The sequence below is a fragment of the Rattus norvegicus genome, chromosome 6 (genome assembly GCF_021556685.1).
Source record: "Rattus norvegicus strain SHRSP/BbbUtx chromosome 6, alternate assembly SHRSP_T2T, whole genome shotgun sequence".
Classification (NCBI taxonomy): Eukaryota; Metazoa; Chordata; class Mammalia; order Rodentia; family Muridae; genus Rattus; species Rattus norvegicus.
The window spans coordinates 137624581-137646058 of record NC_141539.1 but is presented as its reverse complement, the minus strand read 5'-3'; the positions used below and the strand labels follow the sequence as shown (position 1 = coordinate 137646058).

Sequence of the window (21478 nt, the reverse complement as noted above, 5' to 3'; positions counted from 1 at the left end):
ATACACATAGTAAACGCCCCTGACTTTATATTCTGGTTATCAAGGGAGTTTTACTAATTAAAAACTCCATATAGCAGTTATTATTCTATATAGCCTATATTCAGTTATGTGTCACCTGTTTGTCCCTTCTGGTGAGGCCCTGTCCTGCTCTGGTTTGCCAGTTTAGGGGGTGCTTTTGCAGGTGCCATCTACCCCCCTGCCAGTTCTGATTTTGAAGCCTCAGGAGTGCTGGCCATAATATGGTATCCTTCTGCTGCAGAAGGTGTCAAGGGACAGTCATGCCACAGTGGAGAGAGGACCCAGAAAAAGATTCAGCACATTTTCCTTGGAGACCCCGTGCCTCTGCCCACTTACAGCAATCGCAGAACTATGTTCTCCTTGCAGCTCAGCTCTCTGGCAATCTTGCACCTGATGATTGCTGGGAGCATGGCGGACTGGGCTGGCCGCAGTGCTCTTGGCTGGCCCCAAACTGCCACTCCTCAAGCTTCAGTTTCATCTTGAGGTTACCTAGCTTCCAGGGCAGCATGGCCTTGTACCAAGAAAATGTCTGGCATGCAACAAGGGGTGGAAGAGAGAGCAGTCCCGTTCTGGGGATGTACGGATGCAAGGACAGACACAAAGCCTTTCTTTCTGAGCTGCTGGCTGAAATCTGGCCTGTTCCCAGGAAACCGCTAGCCTGTAAAGTGGCTGGACAGCACCTAAAACCAACCTCTGCTCCAGGGCAGGAGACAGCCTGTCTGGAGAGCAGGCAGTGCCAAGACTCAGACACTCAAGGGGCCCAGCCATCTGAACTCAGCAGGCACTGGTAATATTCCCCGGGCCTCCCCTTGATGCCTCTGAGTAAATTGCCGTCCCCTTCTTCTTCCTTTCCTGGGTGTCCCTTGGTCCATCCTGGTCTGCCTGGTTCTACAGAGCTCCCATCCCAGTTATTAACAGGTTGCAGTCTTTTCTACAGTAGAGAGGTGTGGGGACCCCATCTTATGGCTGGATCAGGCCAGGGGCCCCAGACTAGAGAGGACTTGGACATTTACACCTTGAGGAGGGGGCGGGTTGCTAGTTTCCCAGGTAGTGAGACAGAGAACTGAGGTGTTCTCTGTCTGTGTAATTGGCCTCATTGAACAACTTGTGGGCTAATGAGTCCTTGGCTTTCTTAAGCTAGGATACATGCCTTTGGTTCTCTCTGGCTTCCCTATGAGAACTGGAACTTGGAAAACGGCAAGAGGCAAGAGGGGACAGTGGAGGCCTTGCATGGGACTGCATGAAGTTGTGCATGTGTGTTGGGTGGGGGAGGGTGGACCCCACCTCAGGTTCGTGCGAGGCCCCTTTCTCACTCTCTCCCCTTTCTTGTCATCTCTACCCTGTACACAGTGCAGGGACTTCTTATCTCCACTGTCCAGGGAAGGTTCTCCCAGAGGATTCCCCAGTTACCCAGCAAAGGTGTCTTCTATTCCCACTGTGGGCAATCACTTAGGAGACCAGGGAGCAAGAGTGGCCAGGCTCCTCTGTCCCTTTCCATTCATTGTCCCTGTCCTCTAGGCCAGGCTTGGGGCTCACTAGGGAGCTTTTCTCATTATCAGTCAAACCTGCCAGGTCTTCCAGAGCCAGCATCCTGGGCATCCCCTTCTTGGACCCTTCTTATGCAGGAAGCCTGGGTTCCTGCCAGGGCGAAGAGCGAGGCATTACCAAGTCCTCAAACGAGGGACCAGGGATGCAGCTCAGTTGGGAGAATGTTAGTCTGACATGCACAAAACTATGCCCTGGGCAGATCGCCACTACTTTGTGGTGATACAGCACTAGAGGGTAGAAGAAAAGGATCCGGGCAGAGCATCCGGCGGTCAAGGTCATCATCCCCTCGTGCTAAGTTCTCAGTCTGGGATACATGAGAGCTTGCATCTAAACCAAGCAAAACAACAAAACCTAAACAACAGGCGAACAGGCCACCGTGGTGCACTCTACCAACTCAGGCACTTGGGAGGCAAGGATAGGCGGATCTCTGTGAGCTCAAGGCCAGCCTGGTCTACAGGGCAGTTCTAGGCTAGCCCGGGATACACAGTGAAACGCCGTCTCAAAACAAAACAGCACACCAAACCAAACCAGCCGAACAACCAAACAAACAACCAAACAAGTGCCTGGCTGAGGCCATCTGACTGGAGTAGATGAACCAAGCATTTAAAGTGAGCAGGAAGACCGAGTAATGATACCGCTCAGACAGGAAAGATGTCCGCTGTCACACCTGGTGAGCTGAGTTCAGTCTCTGCAACCCACACAGAGAGGGAGAGAAACAGCTCCGGCAATTCGTTCTCCGGTCTCCACATGCAAGCTGTGGCACTAAAGTAGACACACGCACACACACACGCACACACACATACACACACACCAAACCACACACACACATATACACACACACAAACACACATACACACACATACACATACACACACACCAAACCACACACACACATATACACACACACAAACACACATACACACACATACACATACACACACACCACACACACACACATACACACACACACAAACACACATACACACACATACACACACACACACCACACACACACATACACTAAACAAATGCATGAACAAATAAAATGTAAGAAAGCAAGCATGAAGAATGGAATAGAGATGGCTCAGCGGTTAAGAACACTGGACGCTCTTCCAGAGGTCCTGAGTTCAATTCCCAGCAACCACATGGTGGCTCACAACCATCTGTAATGGGATCCGATGCCCTCTTCTGTCCTGCAGGTGTACATGCAGACAGAGCATCCATACACCGTAAATAAGTAAATATTTTTAAAAAAGAATGGAATTGAGGGAGAGATGAACCTGGTAAATAAAGGACAGCAGTGTCAAGGAGAAGAAACACACAGTGGAGAAAGAGAAGGGGCAATGCCAGGTCTGACGTGGCTGAAATAAACATCACCAACATGCTGAGAGCAGGAGGGACAGTGGGGAACATGGGTTCATCCGGCGGGCAGAGGCTACAGCAGCCTTGGGAGATTAAACTGAAGGAAAGTCAGGCAGTTTGGAGGGTGAGCTCTCTATACCCTGGAGAGAACAGAGCCTGCAGGACCCAGAAGGTTCCCTCCCTAAGCACATGGTAGAGAACTGACTGGGTTTACTTAGAAGGACAGACAGAGAGGACAGCCCCAGACACGTGCTTCTGATGCAAACAAAATCAGAAAAGCTAGGGTTGGGGATTTAGCTCAGTGGTAGAGCGCTTACCTAGGAAGCGCAAGGCCCTGGGTTCGGTCCCCAGCTCCGAAAAAAAGAACCAAAAAAAAAAAAATCAGAAAAGCTTCCAAATATCAAGAAAAGATCTCCACAAAAACCAAAAGTCAGGTCCTTTGCTTGAAGCTGCTAGAAAGGAAGGCATCCTGCCACGCATCAGGGAACTGAAGAGAAGCCTTTGGGTGACCCTAGGGAAGCCTCTGTTCAGTACTTGGGTGAAATAAAGCCTTTGGTTACAGAAAGCCCCACAGTTACCCCCAGAACTCCGCCTGGGGCCTTGTTTGAAGAAAGGTTCATTGAGGAGCCTCAGGATGGACAGTATGAGGCTCTTGGTTTAGGTTGTCATGGTTACAAGAGATGAAGGGGGCCTGACAGCCCAGAGGAGTGAACTCTGACCCCGTGTCCTAGACTAGTGTCTCTAGGATCACTTCATGTGGTGCTGAACAGAAAGCCTGTATGCTATTCTGGAGCTCCTGGTCTAATGCAGGCGAGGGCAGGGCAGTCCACAGAGCCCGTGAAACCATCCTACGGGAACTCGGAACTTTTTATCTGAATACGCTGCCTTGAAGCTTCATTCATTACTTAGAGATCGGCCCTGAGACCTGGGTCTGAGTCACTTATTACTCTATCATAGATTAGACTTTTTATTACGTTGGCAACCGTGTCTCGGTCAGTTGACTTCCTGTGTAATTCTGTGCATTTATCTTCGTGCGTTTGCGAACCATATTCTGAAAGTGATACTGGAGCTTTAGGGCAAACAGTCCTGACTCTGGGCTACTGACAGTCCTACATGATGCAGACAAGTCTCTTCGCTGCATACGGAAGTGATGGGAAATCGTGGGGGTTCCCTGCACACCTCATAGGCAGCAGGGAAATAAAGTGCACGAGGCAAGAGGGAAACTTGGTTCAGCATGACTTAGCCAGCGCTGGTTCAAACGTCCCAGAGTCTGACACCGGGCCGGTTCATTTCGGACATATTTTAGTACAGTACAGTTTTGGGGAAAAGTTGTCTGGTAAGAACTATCCCAATCCTGCGTGTACAATAAAGCTTAAGACCCAATTTTTCACAAAGCATGTGCGACTTCTACAGTGAAGACAGGTTCTATGGCTTAAGGACCTGACAGAGATTGCATAGAGGGCTATGTGATCCCTTCCCTAAGAATGAGTTCTATGGAGTAAGAAACCAAGATAAAGGTGTAGGGAGAGAGAGTGTGAGACAAGGGTGCTGGGGGATTTGGGTGATGTCTGGCCTTAGAAAAGGCGGCCAGGTCATTGACACACTCTCTCCAGCCCTTTGAGTGGAAACAGCTGCGCATCCCTTCCTGGAAGAGGTAAATCCTGGGAAATGAAGAGTTCGGCTTCCTCGGTGCTTATCCGTGTGCACAGGGACTTCAAGCCTGCTTAAAACAAACCCGCCATCTGTACAGGTGCCGGGAAGATGGAGAAATGACTGCATGCCTCATGTTTAGACAAGTACCTGCCCTGAGGTCACCACGGCACACAGAAAGGATTTACTCTTGCTGAACGACTCCTATAAGGAAGGAAAACAGAAACTGAGAATCCAGTCGAAAGTGGTTCTCCAATGCTGAAATCCATAACATTAGTTAAGCCAATTTAAAATGATTTAAAATGAGAGAGGAGGCCAGGTCTGGTAACACACACCTCCAAGCACTTGGGAGGCAGATGCAGGCAGATCTCTGAGTTCAAAGCCAGACTGCTCTACCTAGAAAGCAGCAGGCCAGCCAGAGCTGCTGTGTGAGCCCCTGTCTAAATAGACAAATGAAAGTAATAAGTAGGGTGAAGAGTGATCGAGGAAGACACCTGAAGTAACTTCTGGTGAAGACACACATGTACATGAACACACATGTGCTGGGGTTAGTCTTGTATGCTGTGCATTCAGAAGCTAAGTTCTGTGCCCCTATCCAGTCTGTAACCTGATTTTGGGGCACTGTATTAATCTATGTATTGTAAAGAATGTTCCCCAAGAATCCCTGATAGGGTAATGAAAACCTAGAGCCAGTGATTGGGCAGTGAGAGAGAAGGGAGGGACTTGAGGGTCAAGTGAGTGGTCTCAGGAGAGACCAGGAGGAGAGAAGACAGAAAGAGGAGGAGACCGCCATGAGGCCTGATGGATCATGAACATGCGACCAGAAGTGTGCCCTCAGGACAAGCTGGGGGAGCAGAAGTATCCTGGACGACACTCAAACAGCAAAGTAACAAGGGGTATATATGACTTGGATATAGGGGAGAAGATAGTATAGAAACTGCCCAATCTAGGTCTACAACTTGTATATAAAATACCAGGCTTCTGTGTCTTTTATAGGGGCTCGATAGAAAAAATAATTCATTTACACACATGAACGCACACGTGCACATACACATGCACACAAACATCACACACATACATATGCACACAAATATCACACACACATGCACACACATGCATAATACACATGCACATAGACTTGCAAATAAACATCACATACACATATACATACACACAAACATCACACACACAGACAGACAGACAGACAGACAGACACACACACACACACACACACACACACAACAGCACACAGGCTGGCAGCACCTTTATAAGGCACAAGCTAGTTGAATTGAATTTGAAACCAGATAAGTTTAACTTAGAAAGAAATGGCTTTGTCCATTTCACTCCCGAGCTTAAATACTAAAAATCATTCCCCACCCCACCAAGGACATGGAGTTCATTTGTTAGTTCTTGGGTCAAAACTTGGGCTCTGGCAATCCTGAGCTGGGCCTGGCCATCCTCAGGAGCTTATCAATTAGGCAAAGGAAAAGCAGAGAAGGGATGTTTACTCATGGCTTCTTTTGAAGAACAAAGAGAGGGTTGTAGTGACACCCTAAGTCCATCTTTGGGGTACTGAGATGAAGCCTAGGTAGGAATAGATAAGCCCAGCCAAGCAGTGGTCAAGGCGGGGCCCTGCCCATCACTGAGGGCTGGGCTCCAGCTCTCTGGAAATAAGGGTTTGATTGGTTGTGCCAGCTGTGAACGATTGCTTCCTGGGAGGCAAGTCTTTCTTCCGGCAGACGCCAGGCTTCTGCAGACACTGCCTTCCCTTAGTGTGGCATTCCTGGCATGGTGTAATTTCTAGGGCCCATTGTTTCCATAGTTTGGTAGCTGAAGGGAGGGGCACACATGTGCCTTTAGAATGGTGCGGGGTGAAGCTGGAGTCTGAATCTGGAGGAGTGAAGGTCTCACTCTCCATCCCAAGCTGGTCCAATGGCTATGTAGCCCAGATTGCAATCAGATTTGTGATTCTCCTGCCTCAGTCTCCAAAATGCTTGGAAGGCAGACCGGCACCATCATGCCTAGAACTAGACTAAAATCTTAAGGAATTGGCTGAGCCAGGCTGGCCCTGTTGTCCTCCGTTTATTCCTCCCATGGAGCCCTCTGATTGGAAGGCTCACTCCACCCGGGTCCAGAAGTGCCCAGGAGGAGGCCTGTTCGCATATGCACACTGCAGAAATGAATCTGTGAGCTCAACACCAAATGTGCTTTGAGGTTAGAGTAATTTTAGATTACAGAGACGTTTCAAAGCAGTGTGGCTTACCTTCCAGGATCTGCACCAAGTGTCCCCCAATGTCACCTGCCAATGCTTAGGCACCTATTAACCTACTACCAAGTGCAGCTCACCCTTCGTCCCTGAGGAGCCCATGTGATAGTCCGTTGTCATGTCTCCTCAGGGTTTTCTAGGCGGAGACAGTTCCTTACATGTTTTCTTGACTGGCAACTCAGAAAAGTCCTGCTCAGGTGGTGTGTGATGTCCCTGCACAGCGTGCCCACCAGGAGGGGAGGAGTGGAGTCACCACAGAGCTTAGACTGTTTACACTCTGTTAAGGGTGAGACCTGTGGCTGTGAGGTTACAGTCACTGTTGATTCTTTTTCTTCTTTGTGGGTTTCCCATGGGTTCTCTGTCTCTTAAAATATTGTCTCTCAGATCAGCTTTTCCTATCTTAACTGTCCCTTGTTTTCTCTCTCTCCTCTCCTCTCCTCTCCTCTCCTCTCCTCTCCTCTCCTCTCCTCTCCTCTCCTCTCCTCTCCTCTCCTCCCCTCCCCTCCCCTCTCCTCTCCTCTCTCCTCCCCTCCCCTCCCTTTCCCTCCCCTCCCCTTCTCTTGCCCTAGTCCCTCATTTTTCTTCCTGCTCCAGCCATCTTCTGGAGACCACTCCTCTGCCGCCTGGACCCTACTTCTCCAATCCCCCCACCCCGCCCCCTTCTCAGCCTCTGCTGACTTTTTTTATTCTCTCCAGTTCCCACAAGTCCAAAAGGAACCGACAGGGTCAAGCAGTTCCTCCCAGATCACCAGTTGACTAGCTACTGGGGATCCTTTAAAGGGCCAAGCACACAAAATAAATCACACTTCAGTTGACCTTGATCAGCTGACACGTGGAGTCACGCTGAGGTCATCCTCTGCTGCTGACCTTCACTCCCTACTGTGACTCCTGTTCCATTTCCAGAGTCTCCCTAAATGTTTGGAATTCTTCATTAGAGAGACCGGCTTTCCCATCACCTGAGAGATGGCATATATAAGGTCTAATGCTGCAACATCAGGGGGCAGCATGATGAGGACGCCTCCAGTTTCGATCAGGAGTGCAGGTTTGGGTACACCATCGTGGCAGTCTTCCATGCACAGGGGAACTCTTGATTGCACCAATCCCAGGGCAGTCCCTGCACACTTCCTCCAATAGCAGAAATGCCTGTGCCGGGTCAGCTGGGGAAGTATTCTGGTCGTGTGAAAATGGCAGTCCTGTCAACGGGAGATCAGCCAGGTTGGTGATGGCTGGTCCAGCACCCCCTGAAGTTGGAGTTGTACTACAATAGCAAGCAGCTGCTGTTGCAGGCGGTGTCCTCAAGCGGAGCACCCAAAGCAGGGGCTGCTGGCTGACAGCCTCGTGATGGAGACCTCCAGGGTGGAGAGAAGGGCCTAACACCTGTTACATGGGAGTGACATGGCCTTGGGCACTAAGATTGTAGCTGATTTTAACGGGAGAATAAATGTTAAGAGGATGCTTACAATGAAGGATTATCGTTATTAATAGTGGCTTAACAATATTCAGCATGCTCACCTCCTGCCTCAGGGCCTCGGGGAGAGGAAGGCGCTTTTAGCTTGTGTAACTTGTTCAGGGACAGAGTTCAACTCCTCCCTCTTTTCACTGTGGGCTTGGCTGGAGTGGGGACCTGTTCTTCCCTTCTCAGAAGGGAAAGTGAAGACTGAGGCTGTGAGGGCACTGGTGGGGGGGGCTAGAGGGACAGAGAGGATCTAAGGAGAGCAGTGTAGCAATTCCCTAGAGCAATGCACCTAGGTGAGGGAGGCAGAGAGGGACAATGGAGACTGCTTGTCCCTTAGGATCAGTGGCTCCCTGTCTGCAAGCCCTGCTGGCACCCTGACCCTCAGCCTCCCTGCTCCACTGGCTTCCTGTCTCTCAGCCCCACTGGCTATGTGTCCCTCAACCACCCTGGTGGTTTGTCTCTCAGTCCCACTGGCTGTCTCCCTCAGTGTATCCCCCTCCAAACTGGTAACCTGTTCCTCAGCTCCACTGCCCCTCAACCCTACAAGCCCACCCTCCTTCCTTTCTCTGTGGGAATGCCTGGGCTCAAGTTCAACATGAAGAGAGGAAAGATTTCCTTCTTCTGTAGACTGAAGTCCCGTCCCTGTGGAAACACCAGAGCCATTGTCCTCTGTGGTTCCTGTCCTGCGCTGTGAGAGTCTGCCCTGGGGCCTGCCTGCAGTTTCTCCAGGTTTCTGCTTGCTCACATGGTGTCCTACCTTTAAGTGCTACTTTGTTTTCTGAAAGCTTGACCCCAATATTCCCCTCCTATCCCTTGTTGTTTTAGGATGATTTTTTCTGAGATAACACCTCATTATTTAACCCCAGCTAGCCTGGAACTCACTCCCTAGACCAGGATGACCTTGAACTCACTGAGATCCCCCTGCCTCTGCCTCCAGAGTTCTGGGATCGAAGGAGTACACCACCACAGCTCATTCATTTTAGGATATGTTTAACCATATTCATCCGAACAAGCATGAGATGAAAGCCAAGTTCACCATTTTGATTTTGAGACAAGAAGTCCAAACTGGTCTTGAACTCACGGATCTCTTGGGTCAATCTCCTAATGGCTGGAATTATAGGTGAGTGCCACCACATGCAGCTGAGTTTTTAAGTTTTTGCGTAAGTGTGTGTTGGATAATTTTGTGCCAATTTGACATAAACTAGAGTTATCTGAAAGGAGGGAACCTTAACTGAGAAAATCTCTCTGTAAGATCCAGCTGCAGAGCATTTTCTTACTTTGGAATTGATGTGGGAAGGTCCATCCCACTGAGGGTGGGCCGTCCTTGGGTTGGTGGTTCTGGGTTCTATGAGAAAGCAGGCTGAGCAAGTCATGGCCTCTGCATCAGCTCCTGCCTCCAGGCTCCTGGCCTGCTTGAGCTCCTGTTCTGACTTCCTTCAATGGTGGACAATGATGTATAACTGTAAGCCGCAGAGACCCTTTCCTCCTGTCATGCTCAGTGCTCTACGGCCGTGAAGAGACACGGGGAACCCAGAAACTCTTTTTAAAAGAAAGCATTTAATTTGGGCTTCCTTTCACTTTCAGAGTTTTGGCAGGGAGTGTGGCAAAATGTGGATAGAAGTGGTGTTGGAGAAGTAGCTGGCTGGATCTGCCTGCAGCCGGAAGAGTGAGTCACTAGGACTCTGTCAAAACGCACCTCTGGGGACATAGTTCCTCCAACAAGGTCATCACTCCCTGCTGACCAAGCATTCAAGTAAATGAGCAGATGGGGCCATTCTTATTCGAACCACCATGTCTCCCCAACTCACTTTTGGCCATGGTTGCGTCCTAGCAATGGTAGCCCTAAAAGACCCCTTTCCCCCACCCCTTGCCCCCCATTGCTTGACTTCCTGGGTGCAGGCTATTGTTCTTGGGCATTGTATCCTAGTACTTCCTGGACTGGAGAAAGGACAGGGGACAAGTGGCTTCAACCTGCTTAGCAAGGAATCCCTGTGATGGCAGGAGCAGAGACACCACACTCCCAGAACGGCTGGAAGGCACTGCTATCGGGGCCATCAGAGAGAGCCAGGGTAGTGGCTAGACACCTCAGCTGCTCCCCGGGCCAGCTGGAAGGATAGGCTTGGGCAGCTGGCCAAGATTCAGTAGAATCTAGAGGGCACGCAGGAGCTGAGTGGGTCAGAGCTTGAAGATGAGGGGAGGAGGAAGGGGAGGAGGGAGGGGAGGAGGGAGAAGAGCAGGGAAAGAAGGGAGGGAAGGAGGAAGGGGAGGAGGGAGGGGAGGAGGGAGAAGAACAGGGAAGGAAGGGAGGGAAGGAGGCAGGGGAGGAGGGAGGGGAGGAGGGAGAAGAGCAGGGAAAGAAGGGAGAGAAGGAGGAAGGGGAGGAGGGAGGGGAGGAGGGAGAAGAGCAGGGAAAGAAGGGAGGGAAGGAGGAAGGGGAGGAGGGAGGGGAGGAGGGAGAAGAGCAGGGGAGGAAGGGAGGGAAGGAGGAAGGGGAGGAGGGAGGGGAGGAGGGAGAAGAGCAGGGAAGGAAGGGAGGGAAGGAGGCAGGGGAGGAGGGAGGGGAGGAGGGAGGATGGGAAGAGAAGAGACACATGTGAGAAGCCCCGGGTCAGGGGCCATGGGAATGCGACAGAAGGGGAGATTCCAGTGCCATCTGCTGTGGCTCAGGCCAGCACAGGAGGTACTTCAAGGACAGGGAGGGCAGACAGGTTTCTTACAATGCACCAGCCCCTGTGGCACCTGGAAGACCATTCTAGCTCTGTTGGTTCAGATGCTGGCCAGGGTTTTCGCTTGGTTTCTTGGGCTGAGAAGAGCTTGTGAGGGAGCCTGGTGTACAGCTTCTTTGTGGCTATGAGGCAGCTGGGCGATGGCATCTGAAGGCCTGATAGGGCCACAGGACTCGCTTCCAGCTGCAGTTTCCTGCTGGCACCTGTTGGGGCAGCTTCCTTGAGGATGCCCTGTGTCCCCATGGTGGGGTGGCTTCTATCATTCAATTGCCCCTTTCCTGATCTAGCCCGAGGGCCAACATTATTGCCTCCCCCCACCCCCTACCCCCACTATGCTGGTCAGCCGAGTTGGCTAGAATTCCACTGAGCAGAAATCCGGGATCCGGGAGGGGGGCCACCGCAGTCTGGAAAGTCAGCTACCACACACAGAAGCAGGACCTGTCACTCCACACTGGCTTCAGAACATTTAGTCACTTATAGGGCTCTGCTTGACTTGAGTGCAAAGTCTTACCCATCACAGTGCCCTGGGGAAGTCCAGTGGGTTTTCCTCAAACCGATCCCAGCAACCATTTAACAATCACACACACAAGTCACAGCCAGCCCTGGCTCTTATCAGAATCACAGCTCACAGCTGACCTTGGCCCCAGAGGCACACCTGGTGTTTAGACTTAAGGTAGCTTAAGGTAAACCGGGGACATTCCAGGCAGGTCAAATGAAGTAACTTCCTTCATCACCATATAGATTGGCTCCCTCTTCCTAAGACCGAGAGGATCTCTGGTCTTGCTGTTGCCTGGTGCCATAGTCTGGTCTGTAAGTCTGGAATAAATGACACTCTGTGGTACCGGATCTGCGTGCCTCTTTATCCTGTCTCACAACTTCACAGCCAGTCCTCATGCACCAGGACAGAGGTGACCAGGGTCATTGATGCCACCACAGACCATCCTATAAATGAGAATTAATAAACCCAGAAAGGAGGATTTAGAAAAGATTAGGAAGTAAACAAAAAAAAAACATTGTAGAAGTCTGAGTAAACAGCGTAAGTGATCAAGGGCCATGCTAAGACAAAGAGAAGCATTTTACAATGAGAAACTGTTCTCAACATTGGGTGGAAAAGCTTCTCTTCCCAGCGGCCCGCAGTTCAAGTAGAGACTCACAGTTGGGAACTGACTTTTGAGGGCCGGCCCTAACTGGTACATCTCAGTCACACCGTGGATTGTGGAAAGAGTGTGTGAGACGCAGGCTGGGCCGGTCCTGTGAAATGCTGGACAGCTGTCCTTACCCGCACAAGATCAAGCTCTTCAACATTCCAGCACGGAGTGGGCGGGGCTCATGAGGCTCCTCCTCCTCTCCCAGGAGCTATTGCGGTTAATGATAGCTGGAGGAGGGGACCTTTTTTTTTTTTTCTTTTTTCTTTTTTCTTTTTTTCGGAGCTGGGGACCCAACCCAGGGCCTTGCGCTTGCTAGGCAAGCGCTCTACCACTGAGCTAAATCCCTAGCCCGACCTTTTTTTTTTATTCCAGTGATGTGCTTAGCTGTTGGTTAAGTTGTTCCTGTACATAGACCCACACCCACACTCATTCAAGCAACACTGATTAAACTCTGTCATAAAAAGGGATCATCCTTGTAGGAGGGTGATGACTCGTTAAAGGGATCCAGAGGGAGTGGGATGGGGTTCAGAAAGGGTACTGGGGGTGAATATGGTAAAAGTACATTGTGTGTGTGTGTGTGTGTGTGTGTGTGTGTGTGTGTGTGTGTGTGTTAGAAAAATAAGGGGGAATGAATATACTAAAAGTACATTACGTTAAAAAAAAATTAAGGGCTGTCCAGACGGTTCAGTGGGTAAAAGATATTTCCAATAAGCTTAACATCCTCGATTGGATCCCTGTGATCCAGAGGTGGACGGAGAGATCTGACCTCCTCAGGTGAACTCTCCCACACAAATCAACATACAAGACAGACGGAAAGCACTTGGGGAAGCTTTAAGGAGAGACAGCTCAGCAGTTTAGAGCACATGTGACTTGCAGAGGACCGAGGTTTAGTTCCCAGAGCTCACGTGATAGCTCATAACTGTATGTAACTCCTGGGATACATCGTGATTTTTAGGTGAGTCTGGCTGTAAGTGAGACTCCATTTCCAAAAGAAGGAAGAGGAGCGAGAGAAGCGGGATGAGATGGAAAGTCGCAGCAGCGGGAAAGAAGGGGAAAGGGGTTTAAAATGGCCGAGGAGATGCAGTTGGTTTTTTGTTTGTTTGTTTGTTTGGTTGGTTGTTTTTCTCAAAATGGATGTGTGAATGGCCCAAGCCCATGACGGGATAGATGTTCAGCATACTGGGAGAGAAAAATCAAAGTCACGACGAGATATGCATTCTTCACTCACATCCCACAGGAAGGCTGGACTGAAGCAAATGTTAAAGAGGATGGGAGACCCCGAGTCGCTCCACACCCCTGCTGCTGGTGATGGAGGCTCAACCAGCCAGGTCTCCTCCAAGTGTCGCCATGGGACCCGAGGCCACAGAGCATCGGGGGAGAGTGAAGCACAACGGTCTCGTCAGAGGTGCCAGGTACCCCTAAATCCTGCTTCCCTCTACTCCTCAACCCTGGCCTGCTGCTTCTGAGCAGGACTATTCCGGCCTCTCCCAGGGCTCTTGAATGCCACACACGGTAAAGGCCAGAGTTGAGAGGAGCTGGGCCCACCCCAGTAGCCTACCATAGCCCTGGCAGACCCTTTCCAGAATCTTTTGTTCATCTGTATGGACCGATGCCACTGTCTTGGAGCTGCCCAGTTTAAATCAAATGGCTGGCTGGAGTTGAGGTCCCAGAGGCCCAGACCATCTTTTGGTGAACTGGGGCCCTGTATCTACTTTGTTGGCTAGCTTCTTTTCACCCAACTGTAAGGTCCTTTCCCCTGGAAAAAGCTATGCCTGGCCACCCAAATCAGGTCGCGGTCATCCCTGGTCCCGGCTCATATTAGCCATCAATCTCTGGTGGTACTCAGAGACCCTCTAGCTCCACGAGTCACATGTCCACTTGCGGACTTTACAGTGAGTAAAGTGCCCACAGAGGCCCTGACAGCCGTTTCCTTCCGCAGAGAGCTTAACCAGCAGTCAGAAGCTTGGCCAGTGGCTGGAGGGAGGTCTGGTTAGTTCCAGCCTAGTTCTCAGGGCTAGACTGACCATTCTGTGAATGGGGTCCTCCTTCCTGCAGCTGGAGCCGCAAGTTGAGAACTCTGCCTGGTCAGATGGTAGTCAACGGGGAGTGACCTTGTCGTCGGTACAACAAATGGAGCCCCGGGTCTCCTGGCTGATGTCCTGGACTTGGGCAACAGGAAGGAAAGTCCAGTATTCTGAGCACTGGATCTATACGGGCACCTTGAGGATTCCTGGCCACTCAGACGCTCACTTTTCTGAGTCAGCCAGCAATACGCCCGCTGACAGATAGGCAGACTGAAGCTCAGGGAGGTGACCTGCTCCAGGGGAGGTGGGCCTGCCTGAAGCTTCAGTCTTTCTGAACGGTGGGGAAGGGAGCCCCTTGTGCTCAAGGCACCCAGTGCCAGCATATACTGGATAGTGAGCCCAGGACACCTGCAAGACCCAGCATCACTCCACAGCAGCTGGGCACGAAGCTGCTACCTGGTCTCGCTCCTATCGGGGGTTTGATTTGGGTGTGGCCCTCCTTAGGGTTTGCTTTGGGTGTGGCCCTCCTTAGGTGAGAACCATGGACCTGGAAGCCTCCCTCGCCTCCTTTTTTTTCTTGTTGCTCAGGATGGAACCCATTGTTTTGCGGATCCTGGGGGAAGTGGGCGGTTACTGAGCTGCCCCTGCCTTTCTTGCTCCCCTTTCGGAGCAGGGACATAGGCTCTGCAGCATTCAGAAGGAGGAGCCTGTGTTCATGATGTCCCCTCATCCTGGGTCCTTTTTACAGAATGACGAAGGAAAGTATCACCAGGGCAGAATTTCCAGCATCCTGAGGCCACCCGTACCCAGATCCAGAGGTTTTGCCCCAGGGTAGAGCAGATGAGACAAGGCTGTGTGGGTGGAGACTAACCAGGAGCACGATTCTGGCACCGGCGTTCCAGCGGGTTGGACTGGGGAGAAAAAGGGGCGCCCTCGCTGTCCTCGTGCTTTTGATGGCACGGTGCCCTCTGGTGGCGATATGGGGCATCACTCTTCTTTGTTCGTGACCACTGGGTGGCGGCTTTCAAGGCCTAAGGTGGACTTGATTTTCCTCTTCCATCTTCCCCCCTGAGTCTTGCACTGGAATTCCCACCTGCAGCATAGCGGTCGCTCGGGGAGGGGGTAAAACAAAGCCCTCTGTAGACAGAAGCAGAGGCTTCAGTGGCCCTCGGCCATGCCTGTCAGCTGACCACTCCCATTCTTTCTGATAATGGAGCTCTGTGTGTTTCGGAATCGCTGTGACAGAGCTCCCTTTGTCTCCATGGGCTTGTTTGTATGAACAAAGTTGCTTAGTGTTCACACCGTTTAAACCCAAAAGTGAGCGTATAATTGCAACTGAGAGAGCTGCGCGTGCGCACGTGTACACACACACACACACACACACACACACACGCACACACACACACACACTCTCACACACGCACGCACACACGCACATACGCACACATGCACACACTCTCTCACACACATTCCAAGGATAAATTTTATCAAATTAGTACAAAAATCTGTGGCCAAAGCTGAGTGGAAATGCAAAGTGGAGCAGGAACCCGTTTTGCTGTTAAGTGCTTCGTGCTTCCTATTTGTGACAAGAATCGAGAGAAACAGTTTAACTGGGCAAGTGGGGACTCGATTCCAACTTCAGAGGTTTCAATTCGGGGTCACCAGCCCCACTGCCTTTATACCTGTCTTTATGTGGAGAGGAAGAACACAAAGCAGAAAGGGCGCGGCAGGAGAAAGCTGCTCACATCATGGCAGACAGGAAACAGAGAGCGAGAGCGAGAGCGAGAGCGAGAGCGAGAGCGAGAGCGAGAGCGAGAGCGAGAGCGAGAGCGAGAGCGAGAGCGAGAGCGAGAGCGAGAGCGAGAGCGAGAGCGAGAGCGAGAGCGAGAGCGAGAGCGAGAGCGAGAGCGAGAGCGAGAGCGAGAGCGAGAGCGAGAGCGAGAGCGAGAGCGAGAGCCAGGGTCTGGAGAGACGCTCTAAGGGCAAGCCTCCCGCAACCCCTTTCTTCTGACAATGCCCCACCCTTCCATAGTCCAACCTCTTCCCAACAGTCTATTAACAATTTGAATACATCAGTGGATTAAGCCGTAGATCTCCCCTAACATCCAATCCTCTCCGGAAACACCCTCAAGGCAGACTAGGGGTGTTTTACAAATACAGGTCTTTTCTAGCAGAAGCTTTAATCCCAGCACTCTGGAGGCAGAGGCAGGGGGATTTTCATGTGAGTTTGAGACTAGCCTGGTCTAGTAGCAAGTTTCAGTTTAGCTAGGGTAACACAAAGAGACCCTGTCTGAAAATGAGGGGGAGGGGAATGACGGGGTGGGGAGTGAGTGAGTGAGTGAAAGAGAGAGAAACAGGAATGAATCACCTGTGGTTTTCTTACTGGGATAGGCACAGAGGGGTGGAAGATGCCCTCTGCAACTTGACTTGAAATGTATTACCAAGCAAGATGGCTGTGGGGTGGATTGCCTGTGGGCAGGGCAGACGGGGCAGATCCAGGTCACTGGTGTTAGTCTATATGAGAAGGTGGGTAGTTGCACCCACTGTGCAATTCTTTCAACTTTGCTGCGTTTGAAAACTTTCTTAATAAAATTGTGCAGGAAAAAGTTACACACACACACACACACACACACACACACACACACCACACACACACACACACAAGATGAACACTACAGAGGTCTCAGAGACTGATGTGGTCCTGTTGTCTGGCCCAGGCCCACTTGCCAGTGTTCCTGTCCCTGACTTTTACAAACCTGAGACCCTCTGCAGGCTCGAAAGTGCCTGAGTGCTTGGGCTCTGGAGGCTGGAGGTTGACTCTTAGTATGTAAGCCTGTTGCTTTTCGTTTAGAATTTAGACTCAGACTGTCTTACCTGCCTTTCCCCTAGCTGGGCTGCCTTGTTTGGCCTCAGTGAAAGAGGATCTGCTTAGTCCTAGAGAGATTTGATGTGCCAGGGTGGGTTGGGGGGGGCTCCCATCCTCTGAGGAGAAGGGGGGTGAAAGAAGTGGGGTGGGACGGTGGGACTGGGGCGAGGAGGGAGGGATTTGTGATAGGAATGGAAAGGGAATAAACAAATTAATGAAAACAAAAATTAAAAAAAAGAATTCAGAAGCAAAACAGTTCCTTATGAATACCCAGAAAATACGGGGATGACCAAGGAGATGGAGACAGAAAGACAGGCCCTGGATTTACGTGCCACTAAAACTAGTTTGGGTCATATCTCCTTTCTTTACTCAGCCTCTTTAATGAAGATGTCTTTTCCTGCTATAGTTTGGACACAAGCACACAAGTTCACTACGGTGCTGTGAGCAGAACCCAGGGCTTCATGTCTACTAGGTAAGCACTCTATGGCTCAGCTAATCCTCCTAGTCCTGCCCATTGATTGCTTGATTGATTGATTGATTTTTTTTTTTTTTTTGAGACAAAGTTTCTCTGAGTAGCCCTGGCCGTCCTGTAGACCAAGCTGGTCTCAAATTCAGAGATCCACCTGCCTCTGCCTCCTGGATGCAGGGATTAAAGGCTTGCACCACCACTGCCAGGTCCACTATATTTTAAATAACTATCTTTATTTTATGAATACATTTTTGAGTGTTTTGTTTGTGTGTTTGTATATGCGCCATGTCTGTGCAGTACATGTAGAGGCCAGAAGGGGGTGTCAGATCCCATGGAACTGGAGTTATAGATGGCTGTGAGCTGCCATGTGGGGTACTGGGAATTGAACCCATGTTCCTCTGAAGGAGCAACCAGTGCTCTTAACTACTGAGCCATCCTTCCCACCCCTGAGTTCACGATTTTTTTAATTTTTTAAAAGACTTTATTACAGATGGTTGTGAGCCACCATGTGGTTGCTGGGATTTGAACTCAGGACCTCTGGAAGAGCAGTCAGTGCTCTTAACCACTGAGCCATCTCTCCAGCCCGAGTTCATGATTTTTGAGGTGCACTCGAGCATGGCATGTCCTCTGTGAGCCTGAGAGGCTCGGATGCCTCCCCTGTCCCGGTGCGTCCATTCCTCTGCACTGCCTGTGTGCCGAGCGGTCAGTGCCTGCCTCTTAGGTGGTGCATCACCTTCAGTACTCAGAGGAAGGCCGTGTAGGTGGTGGCTGGACCTAATTCTGGAGACACAGACGCAGACTCTACTGCCCTATAAGAACAGAGGGTTGGTCAAGTGTGGTCTCCATCCATGTCTTGACCATTTTGCCAAGTAGATTGGAAGTTGAGCCTTTTCCTTTTTTAATATTTTTGTTATTTTATTTTGCAGGTCTGGCAACCGCAGCTGCTGTGAGTTCCTCAATGCAGCCTCCCCATCATGTTCAGAAGACAGTTTCTCCTCAGTCTCCTAACATCTGGCTCTTACAATCTGTCCCCCCCTCTTCTGAGACGATCCCCGAGCCTTGGGGAGGGTGTGTGATGGCTACAGCTTTATGAATATATGGGGACCAAGAGGGCAGCTCCACTGGTGAAGTGGTGAGAGCTGGGCGTGGTTTCATGCACTTGCCATTCAGTGCTAGGGAGGCAGAGGTGTGGTATCCCTGAGGCTCACTCTTCCCCACTATGTTCTGCCTCTCCACAGGCATAAAAGCAGTGGAGCCAATGGGGGACTATCTAGATGGATAGATCCTGAGAAATAACCATGGTTGTTCTCTGGCTGTCACCCTCTTGAACACACACACACACACACACACACGTATGCACACACACATGCACAAATACACATAGACACATGCACATGCACACACTCACACACATTCACTCATACACATGCACACATATACACACACACACACGTATGCACACACACATGCACAAATACACATAGACACATGCACATGCACACACTCACACACATTCACTCATACACATGCACACATATACACACGTACACACACATTCACGCACACATGTTCACTCATACACATGCACGCACACACATACATGTACCGACCCACACCAACACACATACACACATACATACACACATGCACTCACACACGTGTACATATACATGCATACATACACACCTGTACCCACATTCACCCACACATATACACAGATTCACTCATACATGTGCACTCACACACTTGCACATGCATGCACGCACACATGTCTGCGGTTATTCCCGTCATTTATTTTACCATGCCCAGAATCCCATTGTAGCATGGGCTACTTGCTCAGACTTACTCAAGGTTCCTGTAATGCTCTTTTCTGTGTTTGTTTAGTGTTTGAAAGGAATGCTGCTTCCTTCAAGGCCCGCATATCTGTTAATTCATGTGGCTAATTGTTCTGTGAATTCCCCTTTCCTTTACCCATGCTTTTGATCTGGCATTACTGATGAGGTATGTTGAAGTCTCCCACTGTGCCTGTGCTTTAGAAAATTTCTCCCCGTGTGTCTAGCAGCTTTTCTCCATATGCTCTGGAGCAAAAGGTTAATAACTGTGATGTGGTATCAGTGGATGTGTCTGTCTCGCCCTGTCGGGGCTCCGCTAAGGTCTCTGCCAAGCCTTGCATCTAATTTCTGAATTCAATTTCCTCCAAGATTGTGTGGAGTTTTGCTCCTTAAGGATTTAGGACAACAAAAGCAACTGCCTGACTTCTTATGTCAATGGAACGAATTTTGAAAAACAGAAAGCAACAAGGCCCGCAACACCCACATGAGGTCACCCTGGGGCTGCACCATCCTCCTGCTCCAAGGCCTGCTGTCCCCTGAACCTTCCTCCCCACCACCCCAGAGACTCAGGCCTCTTCAGTATTCACCAGAACTTGCTGGGCCCTGCCCCCTGAGGCCTGAGGCTTTTGATGTGACTCCTGTGGGCACCCTAGGAGACACCTGCTTTGGGCTGGTCTTGGGGCGTCTCATAGATCAGGTGCTGTTTGCTATTTTAAGAAGGCAGAGCGAGGGGCTGGGGATTTAGCTCAGTGGTAGAGTGCTTACCTAGGAAGCGCAAGGCCCTGGGTTCGGTTCCCAGCTCCGAAAAAAAGAACCAAAAAAAAAAAAAAAAAAAAAAGAAGGCAGAGCGAAGCATGTTGGGATTCCGCTCCATGGATGCTACACCAAGTCAACCGAAGGCCAAAATGAGGTGCAAAGGCTCAGAAGAGGGACGCCCTCTTGCCTGTTGGGGCTGGGACTTTGCTCTCCTGTCTTCAGTTTGGGACCTATCTACACTGTTGGCTCTCCCAGCTCAGATACTGTGGATCCAATTGTTTCTGTGTCCCTGGAGAACACGACCTGACCCTGGCTGTGACCCTGGCTGCTGCACTGGACTGGCTAGAGCACTGGACTCAGATTATTTTGTGCTCTGAGTTACGTTCCTCCCAGCAGACCCTCCCTCTTTAAGGGGCAGGGCAGGTGGTTTGTGTGTGTCACAATGTCTGTCTGCGTCTGTCTGTCCCGAGTGAGAAGGGCACAGGTATATGAAGTCCACACAACCACACAACAGGGCACTTCTAAGTGAATAGAAGATATTTTATATTCCATTGCTACCTCCCTAACCCAACCAAAGACCTCACCTTGTTCGACATCCATATTAAATAGACAGCAATATTCCTCTTCTCGTCTGGCAGAACACCTTGTCTGGGGCCCTGGCTGCACTGTAGGCCAATCTTCCTTACAGGCATCAGGAGCCACTGGTGGGAAGGTTCTTAGAGAATGGGAGAGAAGGTGAGCAGGTCCCACACAGCACCCTTTCCACCCTAACTTCAACCCACTCTCCTGCACTGTCATGGGTGGGCACTGGAACCTTCCCAGAGGCTGGGAGCAAGTGAAGAAAGTGAGGGGTCTTCCCACGAACAGGTGCCTTCTGCACTCCCCTTAGGTTTTTAAAGAACCAGTGTGGCCTTCCCAGAGGGCAAGGAGAGACTTTCTTCACCTTAGTAACAAGACTAAGAGGCAGAGGCAGCTTTGTGGAATCAACACCAGAGCCTGCCTCCCTCTGGGGATCAGGTTCTCTTCCTGGCTCCATAGGCCGCTAGAACAGGGCCTTCCAAGTCTAGTCCAGAGCACAGGGCCGTCCTGGTCTGGTCCTCTCTGACCTCAGTTCGAAGCACTTACCCTTTGGTCTCCGCCCTTGACATCGGAATCGTGTATGGGTGACCGGCTACCAGGCCATCATCCAATCAGAATGGCCTTTTCTGCCATGTTCACCAAGCCCTACCTATTAGTGCTCTTTTCTAGTCCGCCTGGAGGACTGAAGCTCATGGTCCCGCCCACCCTCATGACCACTCCCACCCTCATAGCCCCACCCACCCATGGTCACACCCACCCCATAGCCACACCCACACTC

General features: G+C 50.7%; 1 long non-coding RNA gene across 5 annotated transcripts; it reads left to right on the top strand.

Moving 5' to 3' along the window:
• The first annotated feature begins 8434 nt into the window (after positions 1 to 8434).
• LOC102552388 (uncharacterized) lies at positions 8435 to 20738 on the top strand. Of its 5 annotated transcripts, none has more exons than XR_015623406.1 (4): positions 8435 to 9420; positions 13412 to 13586; positions 17438 to 17536; positions 18460 to 20738. It is a non-coding gene; the product is annotated as an uncharacterized LOC102552388 (long non-coding RNA). The 5 variants fall into 5 exon arrangements; XR_015623407.1 differs by lacking the exon at positions 8435 to 9420 and adding an exon at positions 12973 to 13129 and having other exon boundaries at positions 17471 to 17536; XR_015623403.1 differs by lacking the exon at positions 8435 to 9420 and adding an exon at positions 12979 to 13129.
• The last annotated feature ends 740 nt before the right edge of the window (positions 20739 to 21478 follow it).